The sequence below is a fragment of the Bos javanicus genome, chromosome 3 (genome assembly GCF_032452875.1).
Source record: "Bos javanicus breed banteng chromosome 3, ARS-OSU_banteng_1.0, whole genome shotgun sequence".
Lineage (NCBI taxonomy): Eukaryota > Metazoa > Chordata > Mammalia > Artiodactyla > Bovidae > Bos > Bos javanicus.
This window is the reverse complement of record NC_083870.1, coordinates 97,552,466-97,572,242: the sequence shown is the minus strand read 5'-3', so window position 1 is coordinate 97,572,242 and position 19,777 is coordinate 97,552,466. Positions and strand designations below refer to the sequence as shown.

At 40.3% G+C, this 19,777-nt stretch overlaps 1 protein-coding gene across 6 annotated transcripts in view; it reads right to left on the bottom strand.

Moving 5' to 3' along the window:
• The window catches only part of LOC133244620 (BEN domain-containing protein 5), a 1,484,041-nt gene that overhangs the window by 417,348 nt on the left and 1,046,916 nt on the right, over positions 1 to 19,777 (bottom strand). The gene's annotated exons all lie outside the window — the stretch shown is intronic.

Sequence of the window (19,777 nt, the reverse complement as noted above, 5' to 3'; positions counted from 1 at the left end):
AATTGATGCAAAAACCTGTAGATTTATGTCCTACAACAGTGTTGATGTAATACACTTCTATATTGCAAAATGTTTACCATCATGGCATTTGCTACCACCTTCATGCTATTGCATAGTTACCATTTCTTTTTTTTTTGTGGTGAAAACATTTTAGATTTACTTTCTTAGCAACACTGAAATATAAAATATATTATCATTGCCTATAATCAACATCCTGTACATTAGATCTCCAAACCTGTTCATCTTGTTTGATCACTGTGGATGAGTTCCTTGTGCCAGGTTCTGTGTTCTGCACTGGAACTAAAAGAAGAATTTGTTAAGCTCTTGCCCCTCAGGAGTCCTAGCTCCTCCACTAGCTGGCTGGGTAAATTTGCTTAAGATATTGAACCTCTCTGTTTCCTGTCTACAAATTGGAAATAAAAAGGACCAACTTATAGGTTATTGAAGGAAATGAGATATTACATGTAAGGTATTTGATACAATGCCTAACACATTATATGGGCTTTTCTGGTGGCTTAGTGGTAAAGAATCTCCCCATCAGCAACTCCCACAGCTTGCTCAAACTCATGTCCATTGAGTTGGTGATGCCATTCAACCATTTCATCCTCTGTCATTCCCTTCTCCTCCTGCTTTCAATCTTTCCCAGCATCAGGGTCTTTTCCAATGAGTCAGTTCTTCTCATCAGGTGGCCAAAGTATTGGAGCTTCAGCTTCAGCATCAGTCCTTCCAATGAATATTCAGGACTGATTTCCTTTAGGATGGACTGTTTTGATCTCCTTGCAGTCCAAGGGACTCTCAGTTGTCTTCTTCAACACCACAGTTCAAACACATCAATTCTTTGGCACTCAGCTTTCTTTATGGTCCAAGTCTCACATCCATATATGACTACTGGAAAAACCATAGCTTTGACTAGATGGACCTTTGTCAGAAAAGTATTGTCTCTGCTTTTTAATATGCTGTATAGATTGGTCATAGCTTTTCTTCCAGGAAGCAGGCGTCTTTTGATTTCATGATTGCAGTCACCATCTGCAGTAATTTTGGAGTCCACGAAAAGAAAGTCTGTCACTGTTTCCATTGTTTCCCCATCTATTTGCCATGAAGTGATAGGACTGGATGCCATGATCTTTGTTTTTTGAATGTTGAGTTTTAAGCCAGCTTTTCACTCTCCTCTTTTACTTTTACTCTTTGCTTTCATCAAGTTCCTCTTCACTTTCTGCCATAATGGTGGTGTCATCTGCATATCTGAGGTTATTGATATTTCTCTCAGAAATCTTGATTTCAGCTTGTGCTTCATCCAGTCCAGTATTTCGCATGATATACTCTGCATATAAGTTAAATAAGCAGGGTGACAATATACAGCGTTGGTGTATTCCTTTCCTGATTTTGAACCTATCTGTTTTCCCATGTCCAGTTCTAGCTGTTGCTTCTTGATCGATATACAGATTTCTCAGGAGTCAGGTAAGGTGGTCTTGTATTCCCACCTCTTTAAGAATTTTCAACAGTTTGTTGTGATCCACATAGTCAGAGGCTTTGGCATAGTCAATAAAGCAGAAGTAGATGTTTAGGAAATGGCAACCCACTCCAGTGTTCTTGCCTGGAGAATCCCAGGGACGGGGGAGCCTGGTGGCTGCCGTCTATGGGGTCACACAGAGTCGGACATGACTGAAGCGACTTAGCAGCAGCAGATGTTTACAGATGTTGACAATTTGATCTCTGGTGCCTCTGCCTTTTCTAAATCCATCTGGAATTTCTCGGTTCATCTACTGTTGAAGCCTCAGTTGGAGAATTTTGAACATTCCTTTGCTAGTGTGTGAGATGAGTACAATTGTGTGGTAGTTTGAACATTCTTTGGCATTGCCTTTCTTTGGGATTGGAATGAAAACTGACCTTTCCACTTAGCAACTAAACAACAAACAATGAACACGTTGTAAGCACTCATTTACAGCACTCACCATCACCCAAATTATTATAGTTGATATTTTATTAAGGGCTGGCTCCACTGCGGTCTCCACTGAGATATCGTTACTGATCTTGCCAATTGAAAGATCTCCTTTTCCTTTTCTTAGTACTTCGCACCAAGTTACTGCCAATTCTATTCCACCTCCATTACAGATAATGGAAACTATATCTGTCATCTACAATAAACTGAGCTGCTTGAGGCCAAGGACCTCTTCTTATTTTTTCCATTTATTCATCATTCATTCATTTATTCCTTCATTCACTCATTTGACAAGTATATACTAAGCATCAATCATATGCCAGGCAGTAAAGATAGCCACTGGAAATATAGAAAAGAACAAGAAAACCATGGTCCATACTTACTATCACTTTTTGGGCTAGATACAGATAAGTAGGTAATTACTGACAAGCCTGTGAGAGGAGTGGGCACAGGGAGCTATGAGAATAAACCGAAAGGTCAGTAAACTCGGGACCAAGGGAATCAATGAATGTGTCCTAGAGAAGGTGGCATATGGATGTAATTCTGAAGGGCAAGTGGGAGTTAGCTCAGACAGGATGAAAGTGGCAAGGCAAAGTGTTCCTGACAAGAGGATGTCAGAGATGAGAGAAAGCAAAGTACATCCAGGGAACTAAAAAGTTTTGTATAGCTCCTGGAGGAACTGTAAGGAGGAGAGATGAGTGAGATGAGTTGGAAAGAGAGGCAAACACCAGATCATGCTAGATTTTGTAAGCCAAGTCTGCAAACCTTGCCTTTAACAATATGGGAAGTTCCAGAAGGTTCTACGTGGAAGAGTGACATGAGGGTCACCTAAAGTAGAGAAGTAGGGAGAAGAGGAATCGATAATCTGAGTGACTGAGTCCTGCTGCTTTTGAGGGTGAGGAGGGGAGGAGTCACAAATGATTTGAGGGTTTTGGGGCCTGGAAACTAAAATAAATGGCCATAGAATTTTCCAAGTTTGTGCGGGAAAAAAAAAAGAAGAACTAGTTTTGAATTTGGAGAGAGATAGATAATGAGTTCTGTTTTAAAGCACAACTGACATGCCTGTGGGATATCATAGGAGAGCTATTAAGTGGGAAGTTGGATAGAAAGGTTTGGAGCTTCAGAGAAAACAAAGGGCTGAGGCATAGATTTGGATGTCTGCTGCAGAGATGATAATTGAAACCATGGGATGGGATGAGATCATGCAGAGAGGCGGTAGAGAATGAAAGATAAGGCAGCCTAGGACAGAGCCTTGACAAATTCCAACACCTGAACAATAGTTACAGTTGCCAGGAAAGGAAACTGGAAAGGTATGGTCAGGGAGCTAGAAGGGCACCAAGCAGAATGCTATGTCACAGAAGCCCATGGAAAATTTTGTTTTCAGAGGAAGGGAATGGTCAACAGTGTCATAGCAAAAATTAAAACAGTATTTGATAACACTGGTCAGAACAGCTTCAGTAGAGAGGAGCAGAAACCAGACTTTGAAGCATTGGGAAATTAGTAGGAAATGAGAAAATATAGATAGCAAGGGTAGTAAATGTTTTTTAACAAACTTGGGCTATAAAGGGGGAGGGACAGGGAAAGGGAGAGTAGAAGAGTGAACGAGGGAACATGGAGAAGAAATCGGGTTGAGGAAGCTATTTTTATTTTGTTTTGTTCTAAGGTAGAAGACATTTTACTATGTTTAAATGCTGATATAAAAGAGTTCTCCCCTCACAGAATATGAATGTTTTATTATATGTTTATAAAATATTCTTTTGTTCATTCTTTTATGTCCTAGCAGCCTTGCAAAGTGCATACAAGAGGGGCTATGAACCACATTTGATACTGTTGATGATGTTGTTTAATTGATGAGGAAAGTCAAGTACTAATGAGAGAAAGAGGCTTTGCTTGTAGCCACACGGTAGGTTAGTGCTGAGTCATGCTGGAACCCCAGTTACACGTCTAGGTGCAAATGTGACCAACAGTGAACTGTGATGTGGTGCTAAAAGCTTCAGTGTTAAAAACTGCTGACGCTCTGACCCAACACCAAACTAAGTAAGTTTGACTCTAGGGGAAGGGGTATGTTTTAAAACATTCCCAAGTAATACTAAGGCACAGCTAAGGGTGAGAATCACTGTTTTTCATTATTTAACTTAATCTTATTTATGGTCATTGAGGGTATTTAATATTATTCCCAATCAATTAGTAAGGAGTCTGTTGACTCATAGAAGGTAATGAAACAAAGAACTATGGAGTAGGACCAAGATTCAAATTCTGGTCTGGATATTTTTCAAACAGGTACATAATAAATGTTGAGCTCAGCCAAATGGATTCCAAGCTCTCCGATATACTACTTGTCTCAGTTTGTTTATTGTATTTGTGTCCTGTCTATTGATTCAGAAAAATAAATTATCATACTCTGGGAATTATACCATGAAGATACATTTAGGAATTCTAAGGGTCAAACTGATAAAATTCAAGCATCTTACATACCTATGTCAATGGGAATTTGGTGTCAACGGATCACAATTGATCCAAAGACTAGAGCAAACATTCATCCCTGAATTTCTCAAATGTTTCCAAGTATACTCTGACCTGTTATCTCATTTGTGATAGTAAAATCCTAAAAAATTTCCATATTTTATAAGTAGCAAGTGAGTGTATTGTCAATGAGTATTACAATAAAATACACTGAGGTCAGAAAAGATGAATACAAGTTAAAGTTACTTGCCCAAATGTGGGCACGTTATGCATTAGCTCATAATCATGTACATTTTTTTTAAATATAGAAAAAAAATTAAGCATATAAAAGGTCAACAAAAAACCTCTTAGAACTAATAAATTAAGTTGTAGGATACAAAATTAATATACAAAAATTTGTTGTGTTTCTATAACACTGAAGTACAGAAACTGAAAATTAAGAAAATAATTCTATTCACAACAGTAACAAGAATAAAATAGTTGGGAATAAATTTAACTAAGGGGGTGAAAGACTTATACACTGAAAATTATAAAACACTAATGAAGTAAATCAAAGAAGAGAAAGATATGTGGAAAGACATCCATATTCATAGATTTGAATAATTAACAATAAGATTTCCATACTATCCAGAGTGATCTACAGATTCAGTACAATCTGTATCAAAATTCCAATGGGATTCTTCACAGAAATAGAAAAAAATCCTAAAATTCATATGGAAACATAGGAGACAGTGCATAGCCTTAGCAATCTTGAGCAAAAGAACAAAGTTGGAGTCATCAGATTTCCTGATTCCAAAATATATTACAAAGCTACAGTAATCTAAGTAGTATGCTAGTGGCATAAAACAGACATATATACTAACAGAAGAGAATAGACAGCCCAGAAATAAATCCATACACTTGAGGTCGACTGATCCCTAACAAAGGTGCTAATAACACAAAATGGAGAAAGACACTTCCTTCAATAGATGATATTAGGAAAACTGGATAGAACTTGCAGAAAAATGAAATTGGTCCTTATCTCACACAATATATAGAAGTCAATTTAAAATGGATTAAATGTAAAACTACTAGAAGAAAATATTAGGAAAAACGATTCTTGACACTGATCTGGACAATGAGTTTTTTGGATATTACACAAAAAGCGTAGGCAACAATAGTAAAAATAGACAAATAGAACTGCATCAGATTAAAGTGCTTCTGCATAGCAAAGGAAACAACCAACAGTGTAAAACGTTGACCTGTGGAATGGGAAAAATATTTTGAAATCATATATCTGATAAGGGGTTAATATGCAAAATATGTACGTAACTCATATAACTTAATGGTAAAGAAAAAAATAAAAGTTTAAAAATGGGCAAAGGACCCTGAATAGATATTTCTCAAAAAAATTAAAACAAGAAATACAAATGGATAACAGATATATGAAAGGGTGCTCGGCTTCATTACTCATCAGTCAGTCAGTCAGTTCAGTCACTCAGTCATGTCCGACTCTTGCGACCCCATGAATCGCAGCACGCCAGGCCTCCCTGTCCATCACCATCTCCCGGAGTTCACTCAAACTCACGTCCATCGAGTTGGTGATGCCTTCCAGCCATCTCATCCTCTGTCATCCCCTTTTCCTCCTGCCCCCAATCCCTCCCAGCATCAGAGCTCAGCAGGGCCATGCAAATCAAAACCATGATAAGGCACCACCTCACATATGTTAGAATAGCTATTATTAAAAAGACAAAATATAAGGGTTGTGAGGATGTACAAAAGGGAACTCATGCAGTATCACTGGGAAGGTAAATCAGTACTGTGGCTATTGGGCTTCCCCATTGTCTCAGTGATAAAGACTCCTCTGCCAATACAGAAGATGCAGGTTCAATCTCTGGGTCATGAAGATGCCCTGGAGAAGGAAATGGCAACACACTCCAGTAGTCTTGCCTGGGAAATCTCATGGATGGAGGAGCCTGGTGGCTACAGCCCATGGGGTTGCAAAAGAGTTGGATGCGACTTAGTGACAAAACAACAACACTGTCACTATGGAAGTCCTCAAAAAAAAAATAAAAACAGAAATACCTTATGATCCATCAGTTTCACTTCTAGGTATATGGAATCAATATCTTAGAGAGATATCTGCATTCCCATATTCACTGCAGCATTATTCACAGTAGCGAAGATATGGAAATAACCGAAATGTCCATTAACGGATGGATAAAGAAACTATGATACACACACACACACACACACACACACACACACACACAATACTATTTAGCCTTGAAAAAGAAGGAAAACCTGCCATCTGTCACAACATGTCTGTACTTGAAGGATATTACACTAAATGAAATAAGTAAGACACAGAAAGACAAATAATGCATAATCTTACTTACATGAAGAATCAAAAATAATTGAAGTCATAGAAGCAGAGTAGAATGGTAGTTGCCAGGGTCTGGGAGGCAGGGAAAATGGGGAGATGATTGCTCAAGGGTACAAACTACCAGTTAAAAAATGAATATGTTTTGAGGAACTAATATACATCATAGTGGCTAGGCTATAGTTAATACCACATTGTATATTTGAAATTTGCTAAGAGAGTAGATCTTAATTGTTCTCTTTAGAAAAAAAAAAGGAAACTCTGTGCAGTGATGGATATGTTAGTTAGCTTGATGGTGCTGATTATTTTACCATATATATATATTTATCAAAACATCAAGCTGTATAGCTTAAATATATAATATATATTTTATTATATATATACAAATATATACATATTTTTTTTACATACAATTTTTTAATTGTATACATATATACAAATATATAAATTATACCTCAATAAGCCAGAGAAAAAAAATCAGCTTATGCAGCTTACTATCCTCACTATCAAAAAACAAACAAACAAATAACTCAATCAAGGAATGAAAAAATGCTCAACAACACTAATTATTAGAGAAATGCAAATCAAAACTACAAGAAGGTATCACCTCACACTGATCAGAATGGCCATCATCAGAAAATCTACAAACAATAAATGTTGGAGAGGGTATGGCGAAAAGGGAACCCTTTTAGACTGTTGGGGGGAAGGTAAATTGATACAGCCACTATGGAAAACAGTATGGAGGTTCCTTGAAAAACTAAAACTACCATATGGTCAGCAATCCCACCCCTGGGCAAGTACCTAGAGAAAATCCTAACTGAAAAAGCTACTTGCACCCCTCGGTGTTCATTGTAGCACTATTTACAGCAGCCAGGACATGGAAGCAACCTACATGTCCATCAGCAGAGGACTGCATAGAGAAGATGTGGTGCATATATACAGTGGAATATTAACTCCTTATTGCCAAATTCAGACTGAAATTGAAGAAAGTGGAGAAAACCACTAGACCATTCAGGTATGACCTAAATCAAATCCCTTACGATTATACAGTGGAAGTGAGAAATAGATTCAAGGGACTAGATCTGATAGACAGAGTGCCTGATGAACTATGGACAGAGGTTCGTGACACTGTACAGGAGACAGGAATCAAGACCATCCTCAAGAAAAAGAAATGCAAAAAAGCAAAATAGCTGTCTGAGGAGGCCTTACAAATAGCTGTGAAAAGAAGAGAAGTGAAAAGCAAAGGAGGAAAGGAAAGATATACCCATTTGAATGCAGAGTTCCAAAGAATAGCAAGGAGAGATAAGAAAGCATTCCTCAGTGATCAATGCAAAGAAATAGAGGAAAACAATAGAATGGGAAAGACTAGAGATCTCTTCAAGAAAATTGAGATACCAAGGGAATATTTCATGCAAAGATGGGCACAATAAAGGACAGTAATGGTAGGGACCAAAAAGAAGCACAAGATATTAAGAAGAGGTGGCAAGAATACACAGAAGAACTGTAAAAAAAGAGCTTCATGACCCAGATAATCATGATGGTGTGATCACTCACCTAGAGCCAGACATTCTGGAATGTGAAATCAAGTGGGCCTTAGGAAGCATCACTATGAACAACGCTAGTGGAGATGATGGAATTCCAGTTGAGCTATTTCAAATTCTAGAAGATGATGCTGTGAACGTGGTCCACTCACTATGCCAGCAAATTTGGAAAACTCAGCAGTGGCCACAGGACTGGAAAAGATCAGTACTCATTCCAATCCCAAAGAAAGGAAATGCCAAAGAATGTTCAAACTACCGCACAATTGCACTCATCTCACACACTAGTAAAGTAATGCTCAAAATTCTCCAAGCCAGGCTTCAGCAATACGTGAACTGTGAACTTCCTGATGTTCAAGCTGGTTTTAGAAAAGGCAGAGGAACCAGAGATCAAATTGGCAACATCTGTTGGATCATCGAAAAAGCAAGAGAGTTCCAGAAAAACATCTATTTCTGCTTTATTGACTATGCCAGAGCCTTTGACTGTGGATCACAATAATCTGCGGAAAATTCTGAAAGAGATGGGAATACCAGACCACCTGACCTGCCTCTTGAGAAACCTATATGCAGGTCAGGAAGCAGCAGTTAGAACTGGACATGGAGCAACAGATTGATTCCAAATAGGAAAAGGACTACGTCAAGGCTATATATTGTCAACCTGCTTATTTAACTTATATGCAGAGTACATCATGAGAAACACTGGGCTGGAAGAAGCAGAAGCTGGAATCAAGATTGCCAGGAGAAATATCAATAACCTCAGATATGCAGATGATACCACCCTTATGGCAGAAAGTGAAGAAGAACTAAAAAGCCTCTTGATGAAAGTGAAAGTGGAGAGTGAAAAAGTTGGCTTAAAGCTCAACATTCAGAAAACTAAGATCATGGCATCTGGTCCCATCACTTCGTGGCAAATAGATGGGGAAACAGTGGAAACAGTGGCTGACTATTTTTCTGGGCTCCAAAATAACTGCAGGTGGTGATTACAGCCATGAAATTAAAAGACGTTTACCCCTTGGAAGGAAAGTTATGACCAACCTAGACAGAATATTAAAAAGCAGAGACATTACTTTTTCAACAAAGGTCCATCTAGTCAAGGCTATGGTTATTCCAGTGGTCATGTATGGACATGACAGTTGGACTATAAAGAAAGCTGAGCATCGAAGAATTGATGCTTTTGAACTGTGGTGTTGGAGAAGACTCTTGAGTCCCTTGGACTGCAAGGAGAGCCAAACAGTCCATTCTAAGGGAGATCAGTCCTGGGTGTTCATTGGAAGGACTGATGTTGAAGCTGAAACTCCAATACTTTGGCCACCTGATGCAAAGAGCTGACTCATTTGAAAAGGCCCTGATGCTGGGAAAGATTGAGGGCAGGAGGAGAAGGGGACGACAGAGGATGAGATGGTTGGATGGCATCACCGACTCAATGGACATGGGTTTGGGTGGACTCCGGGAGCTGGTGAGGGACAGGGAGGCCTGGTGTGCTGCAATTCATGGGGTCACAAAGAGTAGGACATGACTGAGCAAATGAACTGACTGATTACCTCAGTCATAAAAGGGAACAAAATTGTACCATTTGCAGAGATGTAGATAGACCTAGAGACTGTCATGGAGAGTGAAGTAAGTCAGAAAGAGAAAAACAAATATCATGTATTAACGCATATATGTGAAATCTAGAAAAACGGCATAGATGAACGTACTTGCAAAGCAGAAATAGAGACACAGACATAGAGAACAAATGTATGGCTACCAAGAGGGTGAGGGGGAAGTGGGATGAATTGAGAGACTGGGATGAACACATATACACTATTATGTACAGAATAGGTAACTAATGAAAGCTGACTATAAAACACAGAGAACTCTATTTGGTGCTCTGTGGTGACCTAAATAGGAAGGAAACCCAAAAAGGACAGGATACATGTACATATAAAGCTGACTCACTTTGCTGTACAGCAGAAGCTAAGACAACACTGTAAAGCAGCCATGAAAGTGAAAGCGTTAGTTGCTCAGTCCTGTCCGGCTCTGTGTGAACCCATGGACTGTAGCCTCCCAGGCTGCTCTGTCAATGGAATTCTCCAGACAAGAATACTGGAGTGCGTTGCCATTGCCTTCTCCCGGGCATCTGCCTGACCCAGGGATCAAACCTGGGTCTTCTGCACTGCAAGCAGATTCTTTACCATCTGAGCCACTAGGGACAGCCAATGAAATAAAAAATAAAATAAATAAAATGTAAAAAATCTAAATACTGCACTAGACTTTCCAAATATTTTATTTAATTCCCAAGACTGTCCTCTGAGGTACACTTTATATTATATAAATATATGTTTTGTGAATGAAAGAACTGGATCTGAGCTACGAAAAGTGCCTTTCTCAAGGTCACAAAGACTTTGAGGTCAGTCTGACACCAAATCCCATTTGCTATTCCATGCTGCCTCTCTCACATGAAGCAGGGGCAAGTGCTGTGTTTCTAGTCCTCAGGCCCACACAGTCCAGGAACATGGAAGCTCACAGCAGTTATTTTATTATGTATTTTTAAATGATTTTCTTCTTCATAAGGAGAACATTAGTATTCTACACATGAAGAAAATATTTGATTTTATTTATCATTCTTTCTCTTTTTATGTTTCAGTGCCAGAGATAAACGGTATTCCAGGGGTGATTTTCTCTGAATACAAGCTGTGGGAGACAAGAAAACCTTGTTGATGACCTAAAGCTGTCAGATTTACCTTAATAATCCAAACGTATTACTCAGAGACTTGCCAATAACCTTTTGACAAAAAGAATGAATTATTAAATATTGGGTAGCAGTATTTCATCATAGCTAAAAGGAACCCTGTGGGGGAGTTACTGATAACATCACGAGCCCCAGCTTCCTCAGGGCCCCCTTTGCCTGTGCCGTCCGCTCTACCCTGTTTCTGGCATCTATCCTGGTATTTCGCTCACTGACTTGCCATTGTCCGTTTACTCACCTGTTTCCCCACTGGACTTGAAGTTTCCACCAACAGGAGCTCCTTCATGTCTGTGTTTCCGAACTGGCACAGAGCCTAGCTACAAGCTTCTGCTTAGTAAACATGTGAAGAATGAGTAAATGAATGAGTGACTATAACCTTACTCTTTTCCCTTAAAAGGATTCGTTAAATGTACAATCAGTGATGATATAACTTTTACATCTCTATGAAACCTTTCATGCACATTGCCAAATCAGCAGAAAATTCATCATTACAACATGTTGGGATTGTTGATTCAGGAAATGTGATACCCAAACCTTGATGTAGTCTCAGATCCTCATTAGACAAGTACTCCAGTTAATTAATATGGGGTCAACTTTTAAGTAAACTGTTTCTCTAAACTCTGCCTTTGGTCCTCAAATCTCAGTTACCCATGCAGAGTCTGTACCCCTTTCACTCAAAATGGCTTCTACTATATCTGTCTGCCAAGAATACACGTCTTTGGCCCATATGACCAACTGGGAAGAAAGATGCACTGAAAGCAAGGCCTGGGCCTGGAGTGACCTGAGAATATGACCCGAGTACCACCAAAATGATGTCTCACAGGTACTTCAAAATCCATGTCAACTAAAGTCATGAGTTTTACCAAAGCTTCCTCCTCCCCTTAGTGACCTGTCTTTAGCTCGGGGTATGGCATCACCATTCTCTTGATTACTCAGATTAGAAACCTAGGTGTCATTCTAGAATTCCCTCCACTATTTAGCTCTCTCTCTGGTATCCTATCATAAATAGATCTTAAAATGTCTGCTTCTCCATTCCTACAGCTACTATCTCAGTTAAAGACTACATAATTTCTCATGTTGATTACTGCAATAATCTCCTGCCTGAAGTCTCTGCCTCCAGTAATCTCCACAGTAAATTCAGAGGTATCTTTCTAATATGCAAAACTGACCATGTCATTCTCCTGCCAAAATCCTTTGGAAGCATATTTTTCTCAGTAGCTACCTTGAATTGGTGTCCTCAGTGGCTTTTGCTCTCATCAGTCCTCAACGATGTTCCAGCCATCTTGAACTGCTTTGATTTTCTCCAGTATTCCTGATAGTTTCAGGCCTCTGGAGTCTTAAACCAGCCTGGAACATTCTTTCACAGATCTTTGTCTGACTAACTTCTGCTTACCTTTCAAGTCTTTGCATAACTGTCATTTTCTATGGGAAGTCTTCATAAGATAACTGATCCAGCTGGATATTAGCTCCAAAGAGAATGAGGCTATGTCTTCCTCAGTGCCTGGCATGGTGCCCTATACATTTTGTATTGCATACTTGTTGAATGAATGAAAAAAATGAGAATAATGGGAGGAAGGAAACTGATACTAAATACTGATGGACAGGGAGGCCTGGTGTGCTGCGGTTCATGGGGTCGCTAAGAGTTGGACACGACTGAGCGATTGAACTGAACTGAAATACTGATTATGTGACCAGGCACTGTCCAGGCTCTATCTCATTAAAGTTATTTAGTCCTCATAACAACACTGATGCGTAAAACATCACAGTCCTCATTTTTCAGATGGAGAAATGGAGACTTAGAGAACTTGAATAACTTACTTAAGGTCACAGAGCTGGCAAAGGCATAGCAAGGACTGATTCCAAAATCTGTATCTTTCTATTATTCCATATGCCTAGCATGGAGCTCGTAGCATATGAGATAATCAAAAAGCTATTGTTAAGTGAATGAATAAATGGATATAGGGAGATCATAGTTGCAAATAATATAATTCATTTCAGGATGAATACATATACCCAGATAATACATATACCTTCTCTGTGGATGGTAGACTGAAGCCATGAAATTAGAAAATGATTGCTTCTTGGAAGGAAAACAATGACAAATCTAGACAGTGTATTAAAAAGCAAAGACATCACTTTGCTGACGAAGATCCATATAGTCAAGGCTATATATGGTCTTTCCAGTAGTCATGTATGGATGTGAGAGTTGGGCCATAAAGAAGGCTGAGCACCAAAGAACTGATGCTTTTGAACTATGCTGGAAAAGACTCTTAAGAGTCCCTTGGACAGCAAGGAGATCAAACCAGTCAGTCCTAAAGGAAATCAATCCTGAATATTCATTGGAAGGACTGATGCTGAAGCCAAAGCTCAAATACTCTGGCCACCTGATGTGACGAGACAACACATTGGAAAAGACCCTGATGCTAGGAAAGATTGAAGGCAGAAGAAGAGGGTAACAGAGTATGAGAATCATTGAATGGCATCACTGATTCAATGGACATGAACTTGAACAAAGTCTGGGAAATGGTGAGGGCCAGGGACTGGAATGCTGCAGTCCATGGGGGTCACAACTTGGCAACTGAACAACAATAAGAACAATAATGCCTATCTTTGTCCAATGGGTCTAGGGATAATTTATCATCCTATCTTCTTGCATTTTGCAATAACGGCCACTGAGGAAATATTACTGTCCCTACTTGATAGTTGAGACAGACAGATGAGAAACCTGAGACACGCTAAGACCCCCCAGTTAGGTTAGTGTGACCAGTCAGGGACCTGCACACAGATCTGACAAAGAAATAGAGACCCAGGAGAGAACCAGGGCTATAGTCACCGGTAGGAAATGGGGTTTGAGGCAGAGAAGTTCACGTAGTGTGTGCTCTGGCACAGAGACAGGCAGGACCTAACTGTAACAGTCAGACAAGAAGTTAAAGATAGGAGCTTGGGAAAGGAGTGGGAGGAAGGCAAAGCTCACCTATGGCTCCAAAGACCTTTGCAGTTCTCCCTCAGATGTGCATGATTGAGTCCAAGCCCATTAGACTTCCCAAATCCATCACGTCCAGCTGTCATCATTTCTTGCCTAGTCAATTTTAACAGATTTCTCACTGGTCTCACCCCTCCCAACTTGCCGCTGGCAGTCCAGACTCTGCACTGCAATCAGACTGATTCTTCCATTAGGAAATCTCTACCATGTTATTTCTCTATTTTATTTATTTATTATTTCTTCATTCATCTGGAGGATGAAATCAAAACTTCTTAGCATGGCATTCAACTCTTCTAGGCGATCTCCTATCACCTTCACATTTCTAAGGATATCGCCCATTCTCCCCATGTCCCACACCCAATAAATATTTTGTCACATGCTGAATATGCTGGGGCTTTTGGTACCTTGGTACATGATGTTGACCTTTTCTGATCCTGAAGAAGTCTTGGGCATCCTTCAGTTCAGTTCAGTTCAGTTCAGTTGCTCAGTCGTGTCCGACTCTTTGCGACCCCATAAATTGCAGCATGCCAGGCCTCCCTGTCAATCACCAACTTCCGGAGTTCACTCAAACTCACGTCCATTGAGTCGGTGATGCCATCCAACAGTCTCATCCTCTGTTGTCCCCTTCTCCTCCTGCCCCCAATCCCTCCCAGCATCAGAGTCTATTCCAATGAGTCAACTCTTTGCATGAGGTGGCCAAAGTACTGGAGTTTCAGCTTTAGCATCATTCCTTCCAAAGAACACCCAGGACTGATCTCTTTTAGAATGGACTGGTTGGATTTCCTTGCAGTCCAAGGGACTCGCAAGAGTCTTCTTCAACACCACAGTTCAAAAGCATCAATTCTTTGGCGCTCAGCTTCTTTCACAGTCCAACTCTAACATCCATACATGACCATAGGAAAAACCATAGCCTCGACTAGACGGACCTTTGTTGGCAAAGTAATGTCTCTGCTTTTGAATATGCTATCTAGGTTGGTCATAACTTTCCTTCCAAGGAGTAAGTGTCTTTTAATTTCATGGCTGCAATCACCATCTGCAGTGATTTTGGAGCCCCCAAAAATAAAGTCTGACACTGTTTCCCCATCTATTTCCCATGAAGTGATGGGACCAGATGCCATGATCTTAGTTTTCTGAATGTTGAGCTTTAAGCCACCTTTTTCACTCTCCTCTTTCACTTTCATTCTTCAAGCCCAGCTCAAATACCATTCCCTCTGTGAAAGTTGTGGCCCTCCGAACACTATGAGGACAGTTAACTGCATCTGTATTTCTGCTTCTTGAGCACTCCTCACATGGCTCTGGAACAGCAAAGTGTTGTCCTGTTTCTTTCTCCTGTCCCCATCTCAGGCCCTGGAATGGGTATTCCTTCATTTAGCAGTTTATTACAGGTTATGATAAAGCATTCAGACGAACATCCAGTGGAAGGGATACATGGAGGGTACATGCTTTCCGCAGACCCACACCTTTGCCCAAATCTCCCTGTGTTCGCTAACCCATAAGTATCCTCCCTAGACCATTAGAAACATCATGAGAACTTGTTAGAAATGCAGATTCCTAGGCTGTTCCCCAAATCTGCTAAATTGGAAACACGGAGAGTGGGATCCAGTCCCGAGGTGATTCTGATACATAGTAAATCTTGATAACTGGTGCACTAAACAAAGGGTTAAAGGAATCAAAGAGGAATTCTGTGTGGGAAAAATCAGGAAAGGCTTCCCAGCGGAAGAAGCATTTGGATTGGGCCTGATAGAGATTAAGATTTAGATACAAAGAAATAGAAGGAAACCTCTTTTCTGAGAGAGCAAATTGCAAGAAGGAAGTCAAGAAGCTAGAGAATTCCAGTGCAAGATCAGGCAATGTGTTGGGCCCTGTTGCCTGGAGTCTAGAAAGAGCGAAGAAAAGTAAAGTAAGATCAGCCTATTAACTAAGCGGCCTCTCCCACCAGCCCATACACCCCTCCAGAGAAAGGAGGCGAGGACTGTATTTGACTCAGCTTTGTGTCTGAAAGCTGACTCAGAGCAAGGGCTTGGTGAATGTTCTAAGAATGACTGATTGAGGACAGCTCAAATGAAGACTATTAGAGAAATAGGTTTTCTGTGAGACCAGCCATATCATGCTACTGCTCCTGAAAAGGAAAGAGCAGAGAAAATGGTTCCTCTGCAGCGAGAGCAGAAACTTTCCCATCTGGCTCCATCTAGTGTCTTAATGGGCAGATTTCTAGTCTAGGACACCTCTCGCCAAGCGCACAGCCTCTGAACGTTATGCTGTAGGCACCTGGGTGGCAGGGAGGCAGGGCAGCGAGGGCATGGCTTTAAATTGAAAACAACTTTAAGTCTGAGCTTTCTTGATTTTTTTTCATTTGGTTATTCCATTTAATTTTCCTGTGGTTTTGGTGTATGTGTATGTGAGAGAGAGAGAGAGAGAAAAAGAGGAGGAAAGGAAGAGAAATCTTTTGCATGTGCTGAATTCCGAAGACTCTGCATCCAGAATCTTTGAGTTCCCTTATCAGGGCATATGTGATGCATTTTGGCCATGTTCTATAACTTCCACCAGGGGGTATCCCAGACTCTAACAAAGCAGCATGCAAGCCTTGGGCTTGGGAGGGGGTAATTTTTCTTTAAAAGTGGTCAATAAATTACTGTCAATGCCTTTGATAAGGATAAAAAGAATGCTGTTATTCTTTCTAAGGAATATATTTCTAAGAAATTATTTCTAAGGAAATAATGACAGATGCAAACATATGTATGGGTGTTCATTAAACTGTAATAGTAAAAAATTGAAAATTACCTAAATATGGAATAAGAAGTAATTAAATAAGCTATTCACATACATGCTATGGATTATGCAGTTCTTAAAACACATTTTTTGAAGAATATTTAAAATGTAGGAAATGATCATAATATTTCATTGGGTAAAAAAAGACAAATGTAGTATGATACCCATTTTTATTAAAAATGCACAAAAGCACAAAGAAAAAATTTGGCAAGAAGTACAGTGACATGTTGACTTATGGACTTAGGAGCAATGTAAATTTAATTATTCTTTTATATATTCTCTATAATGAGGATATTTACAGTTTAAACGTGGCATTAACTTAAGAATTGGACAGTAGCATGAAAAGAAGGAAACTTAGAAAGTGAAAAGGGAAATATTAATCAAATGGGAACATTTAATCAAATAAAAAGAATACAGTTGTAGTGATTTGGAAAAATATATTTTGCCAATATTATCTAGTACAACCCAGGCCCCATTATTATTGATGACTAAGAGGTTACGTTTGGTGTTTCAACAAACTACTTCCTATTTTTAAAAGCATTAAATACAATTAACGTGTTAAGCAATGTACTTTTCATGAGCTAAATGCCACGTATGAGACAACAGATATATAGGCAAGTTGAAAATTTTAACTGAGTCCAGGGCAGAAGATCATATATCCTTGATATTGTCCATTCTGAATGAGCCTTATATGAACAAAATTATTTGTGTAATAATAGCTATGCTCCCCCATATATTTTCATATCAATCTCACAAAAATCCCATGATCAAATCCTGATTGACAGATATGTATACTATTCCTAAAACACTGTTTCTCAGAAGTGGCAGCTCAGGTAAGATTTTCTGGTATTTCTCCTGCACCTAGCACTGAGCTAGACATTGTGCCTGTTCTCTCATATTTATATCAACAAATCTTTGCAGAAATCTATATGTGCTATTAGCCTTGCTTTGCAAAGGAGAGCATCTGGGCTCACAGACGGGAAATGACTTCCCCAAAGTCATACAAGTAGCATACAAGCATTAGTGCCTGGTATCAAGCCGAGATCTGTCCCCTTGCAAGTCCAAGCACTTCCCACCGTATTTTCATTTCCCAAAGGGGTCACCTCCAGGGGAGAATTAAAAGGATGAAGGAGGAGATGCAATGTCTGAAGCTCTCAGAAGGCACCACTGTGGTCTGACTCTTGCTCTGCACTCCAGTGACCTTGAGCTTGAAAGGGACAAAGGAGCGGACTCCCCTGATGCTCTGTGATGAGTCAAGAGGAAAGTCAGCTCTCAGGGAAACAGCTGGCCTTTCTCCAGCAGCCGGGCCTGAGAGATAAACAGATCAATGCAGACACTCGTCTCCACCTAATGAGCTAATGGCACAGCCAGGGTACTGCATTATTGGATTGCTGGTCATGCTGAAAGGGTCCAGAGTTAAGCAGGCCTACTGTGGGGGTGGAGGACTCACTCCCCACCCCCTGGTGAAGCCTGGCTCCTTTGTATGAATGCTAGGTGTGATTTGTTCCCTTTGTTTGTTCATTGTTTTGTTCGTGTTTGTTGTTCCTCACTCCCCTAGGAATGTGTTGAGATTTGATGAAATGATGTCAATGACCTTTCTGCTCTGTAGACAGAGTGCCACAGATGAAGGAAACACTGTCCTCCCAGGAGGCAGACCAGTGTGTTGCGAAGAATCCCCCCCCAGCATTAGCACAGCGGCATTCTGATCCCCACAGTGATTTGACGTGGTATTTGGGCACACTCCTGCCCCTCTCTGATGTCAATTTTCCACGTGAACCATGAAAGCATAAGAGTGCAAGTCGCTCAGTCGTGTCTGACTCTTTGCAACCCATGGACTATACAGTCCATAGAATCCTCCAGGCCAGAATACTGGAGTTGGGTAGCCTTTCTCTTCTCTAGGGGATCTTTCCAACCCAGGGATTGAACCCAGGTTGCAGGTGGATTCTTTACCAGCTGAGCCACAAGAAAAGCCCAATAATACTGGAGTGGGTAGCCTATCCTTTCTCCAGCGGATCTTCCCGACCCAGGAATCGAACTGGGGTCTCCTGCATTCCAGGTGGATTCTTTACCAACTGAGCTACCAGGGAAGAAGCATAGGAGGGACTAGAGTAAAAGGTGTTTCTGTACCAGGTAGCATGTTATGAACCCACGTAGCTCACCTGACACTGAAAATTATATTAAGTTACAAGTATGTAATCCTGCTGGTCTCTATAAGCCCAGACAATGGTTAACTATAAATAATGATAATTCTAATAATAACTACAAATGAATGTTTATTGAACATTCTACTTTTCACTCAGAGACAATCACCATCACTCATCACTAGCATCAAACTCTTGCTCTCTCTTCTTGAGCTGTCTCTCTCTGAATTTCTTTCTTGACTTTTCTTAGTACCCTCAGCTATATTTCCTCTGGTCTTTTGCAGTGGGCATGAAGCAGGCAGCCCCCTCCAGAGGCAACCAGAGCATCTCACTGAGCCAGGTCTCAGGTCGCCCTTGCCTCACACTAATTTATTAGCTCCTGCACAAGTCTATCACCAGCGTACACAGGCTTCTGGGTTTATAAATACACCAAATGGCCATTACTTAATGGCACCTGACTGAGGCCCTCCTTAGGAGCCAGGGAATGCTCCCAGGGTTGGAGGCACAGGCAGGAATCTCCCCCAGAGCTCATTCCTGAATATTCAGGTTCCTGAAGGGGGACTCATGGCTTGCTGCATGGCCACAAGACGAGTAAGGAGCTGGACAGTCTCCAAACTAGAAGGGTGCCAGAGAGGCCACCATCCTCAACCCATGACTGGAGAATATAAATTGACATCACAGAGGCATTCTTTGAGTTTGTTAAAAATAGAACCTTTATATATGTCCTCCTCTGAGGCGTCTTCAGAGGGATTTTGGCCTAAAACTACCTTAAGGGTTCAACTATCTCAGTGGTTTACAAATGTTTACAACTGCAGAATTCTTTGTACGTAAGAAATTACATTCAAAAGCCATAG